This window comes from Triticum aestivum, chromosome 4B (genome assembly GCF_018294505.1).
Source record: "Triticum aestivum cultivar Chinese Spring chromosome 4B, IWGSC CS RefSeq v2.1, whole genome shotgun sequence".
NCBI lineage: Eukaryota > Viridiplantae > Streptophyta > Magnoliopsida > Poales > Poaceae > Triticum > Triticum aestivum.
This window is the reverse complement of record NC_057804.1, coordinates 260,221,035-260,225,522: the sequence shown is the minus strand read 5'-3', so window position 1 is coordinate 260,225,522 and position 4,488 is coordinate 260,221,035.

Here is a 4,488-nt window from a genome sequence, read left to right as displayed (position 1 = left end):
ACCATTGCTGAGTGCCTTGCTGATGAGCTGATCAATGCTACTCAAGGATCACCCAATCGGTGGACAGGAACGTCAAGACCATTGTTGAGTGCCTTGCTGATGGGCTGGTCAATGCTACTCAAGGATCACACGATCGGTCGACTGGAACGTCAAGACCATTGCTGAGTGCCTTGATGATGAACTGATCAATGCTACTGAAGGATCACCCGATCAGTTGACTAGAACGTCAAGACCATTGTTGAGTGCCTTGCTGATGAGCTGATCGATGCTACTCAAGGATTGCCCGATAGGTCGACTGGAACGTGAAGACCATTGCTGAATGCCTTGCTGATGAGCTGATCAATGTTGCTCAAGGATCGCCCGATCGGTCGACTGGCCATTCTTCTCCAGAAGCCGCATGAAGCAAACAGCCAACAATTCGAGAGAAAAACGAATTTCATTCGAAGACAGACACAATATATGAGATGATAAATCCAAAGTTTCTTAACCGCAGAATAAAGTGCTTGGGCATCAGGCCCGAAGGAGTTTTAATGGTTACAAATTCACTCGGCATTCCGAGGCAAATAAAAGTGAGGCATAATGTTTTTTAATCACTCGGCGAGAGAAGGACTGGCCGGGTCGCAGAAGCTGTCGTGGCCGATGCCGTCAGTGATGCGAGTGGCTGCCTCGAGGAAGGTGTCCATGAAGTCCTGGAAGGAGTGCTTCTTAGTGTTTTCCACTTTGAGAGCTGCCAGTTTGTCTTCCTGAGCCTCCTTGCAGTGCACTCGGACCAAAGACAAGGCAACATCGGCACCACAGCGGGCGGAAGATTTCTTCCACTCTTGCACTCGGCCTAGAATCAGATTTAGTCGAGTCATCAAGGACTCGAGGTCTTGAGACATTTCCGCCCGAGGCCAGATTTCAGCATCAACTTGGGCCATCGCCGCCTTCAGCCGAGCAAGATAAGCAACCGCACCATCTAAGCGCGACTCCAATCGAAGCAGATTCATTGCGGCGTCATATTTCACCGGACAGTTGATGGGGTCGAGACCCATCTCCACCCACCCAGTTTCAGCCTCAAAGTCTTGACACAGTTCTGTCCCATTGCAAAAAAGTGATGAGTCGATGGCGTGACAACAAAGTTCAATCGGCAACAAATTAATCGTAGTCGACTGGTCATACCTTCAAGCTTCAGAACAAGTTTGGCGGCGAGTTGCTCCAGATAGGACTCTAGCTTGTCGGTCTTGGTCTTGAGGCCGCCAACTTCAGTGGTCAGATTTTCCTTGTCCTTCTTCAGCTGCTCGATTTCTCGATTAGCATCCGAGATGGCAGTCTTCAGCTTCGCGTTCTCCTCCTCCAATTTGCTGACCGGGGCCAGCTTCTGGTCCGCAAGCTTCATCTTCTTGCGCGCTTCCTTCTGAGCGGCTGCCAGATCCAGATCCTTCTGCTCCAAAGCCTCCTTCATCCTCTCTAAAGAAACAACACTCTTCAGACGAGACTGAAGTTGACGATTTTCACTACGCACATCTGCTTGTGTGAAATCACTTGGTTCAAAGAGACTGAAAGAAAAACCAGTGCGAAGTGTGAAGCTACAAAATAGACAAAATGGTCGAGTGATCACCTCCCATGATGGCTGTTTCTTGTTGGGAAGTCTTCAGATTCTTCTTCGCAAGTTCGACGTCAAGTTCAACATTGATATGCTTCTTCTTTAACTCGGTGAGCCGAGCTCCAAGATCACAAGACCTCTGCAGCCAGAAAGACAGAAATGTCAGTCGACAGATACAAGCAATAGTGAAGGAAAAGAATTACTGTAAGACTACTGCCGAATCAAATATTCAACAGTAGTCTCGGGGACTACACCCAGTGGGTGCACTTAGCGTGCCCCCACTGGATCAGGTCAATACTCAGCATGAGTTCAAAAAAGAGAGAGAGAGATACATCATTAGACATCCGTCGACTACCAGCAGCCGACCGTGGCCTCGGGGACTACACCCAGTGGGTGCACTCGACGTGCCCCCACTGATTCGAAAAGTGCAGAATTGAAGATTTCCTAAGTTCTAAATGAAGGAACACCCAACGGGTGATCAGATATAAAGCAACATTTAAAAGTTCATATAAAGCAACATTCAAAAGTTCAGTCGGAATTTTGCTGACCTGAACATTGGTCTGAAGGGTAGTGCTGGCGTTGTAAGCTATCTGACTAGCTTCATGCATCACTTTCACCTGCTCCATGACAGGATTCGCCTGGCGAAGACCTTCCCTAGCGGCACACGGCGAGTCGTCTGGAGTTTGATGTGTAGCAAAGAGGGATGGCTCCAGAGGGTTCAAAGTAGTTGCCGGGTCGGATGAGTGGAGTTGCACCGGTGCAGCAGGTGTCTGTGCAGTCGACCCCGATGGACGATCAGTCATCAACAGGTTAGCGAATGTGACGTTGGTCCAAACTATCACCTTAGGAGCCAGTGTTGACTGAGGGACTTGGACTTCAAGCTTCCTCCTACTTGAGCCTCCACTCTTCTTCCTCCTCTCCTGTAGAGGCACTTCTTCTTCGTCGTCATCAGGAAGCATAACGATATCTTGCGGAGCTAGATAAGAAGAGAAGTATCAAATTTTCAGTCAATTGACCATCCACTCGAGTAAACAGAACTTGGTTGAACGAACTTACCAGCTCGTGAGGTGGCCTCTTCGTCTCCTGGTGCCTTGTCAATGTCCATGTCAGTGGCAGCAGAGGTTAGACTGGAAGGACACAAGAATTGGTCGGTCAGATCAAGAAAATCTTCAGTCGACCTATGGAAACACAAACAAGATACCTACCCTGAGGCAACAGGGACGTCCATCTCGATTCGCGGCAATGTCTTCCGGGCTTTGGGAGGAGCAACTTTAGGCTGCTTGGCCACCTTCTCTGTTGGCTTCGGAGTCGACATCCGAGTGCGCTTCTGAGTATTGGCAGTCGGACCCATGCTTTTCCCGTGCCCGCCAGCCGGATCTTGCTGCTGTTTGGATCGATGTACGGAGCGCGGCGGCGAGGTGACTTCCTCCTCCTCATCCGACTCCTCGCTCTCCTCCTCCTCATCTTCTCCCTGAGAATCCCACTCACCACTCTCTTCCGCGCTGTCCTCCCCCTCCTGGGCATGTTCCAAAGCTTGTTCACCATTGGGCATCGAATGCATCTCAGTGAACACCTGCAGAACAAATTGGTCGAACGATAGTCGGTCAACATCAAGTGCAGTCGGAGCATGAATGGGAAGCAGTCGGAACAAAAAGCATACCTTGTCGGGTGGGTTTACGCTGCTGAAGGGAACAACTCGCCTAGATCCTCTGGGATTGTCCTGGTTGCCTGTGATGCTCCTCAGCCACAAAGCTACTGTTTCAGACGACACTTCTTCTGGGTGGACTCGAGCAGTGTCATCCGGTCCAGAATACAACCACATTGGATGATCGCGAGCTTGGAGAGGTTGGATGCGTCGACTGAGGAACACTTCCAGCAAGTCCATGCCGGTAACACCATCATTGATGAGCTGGACCACCCTATCCACCAACATCCTCGTCTCCATGGTCTCATCAGCAGTTACTTTCAGTGGGGCAGGAGTCTGAACATGGTCAAACGAGAAGGGGGGAAGACCAGTCGACTGACCTAAAGCTGCAATGTCCTGGCAGTAGAACCAGGTCGACTGCCAGCCCCTAACAGATTCAAGGAGAGTCATGGCGGGAAAGGCACTCCTGTGCCTCTTTTGGATACCTAAACCCCCACACATTTGGATGACGTGGGTTTTGGAGTCACTCGACTTCGCCTTTTTTACCGACTGAGAACGAATGGTGAAGATATGTTTGAAAAGACCCTAGTGCGGTCAACACCCTAAGAAGTTCTCGCACATCGATTCAAATGCAGCTAAATAGCTGATGGTGTTGGGAGAAAAGTTGTGCAGCTGAGCGCCAAGGAAGTTCAAGAATCCTTGAAAGAAAGGATGCGGAGGGAGCGAGAAACCCCGATCGACGTGGGTGGCGAGCAGAACGCACTCACCCGGTTGAGGTTGCGGCTCCATCTCCCCCTTCGGCAACCTCTCCGCTCCCTTGGCAATCAATCCAGACTCCTCCAGTTCAGCTAGATCCTCCAGCCGGATCTAAGACCGGATCCAATCACCCTGGATCCAGCCCGGCGGCAGCCCCGCACGCGATGACGACCCGCGGACGTGCTTCTTGCCTTTCGCCGGCCCCGTCACCTTCTTTGTGTGCTCTAGCGCCGCCGTCTTGTCCTTCACCATGGCTGGAGAGCAACGGGATCGAGAGCAGAGGAGCTAGGCGCGATGGAGAAGCAGAGGAGAAGGAAGAAGGAACAGGCGAGCACAGTACCAGCGCCTCGAACCGGTCGCCTTATAAAGTGCCATCTTGACTGACGCATGGGACCAGGCAATCCCGTTAAATCCTGGAACAGTTGTGCACAATGTACGTGGCGAAAAAGGCGGCGCGGTAATTGAGGCATCGCTACTTATCCAGCCGCTCATTTCGGCGCTG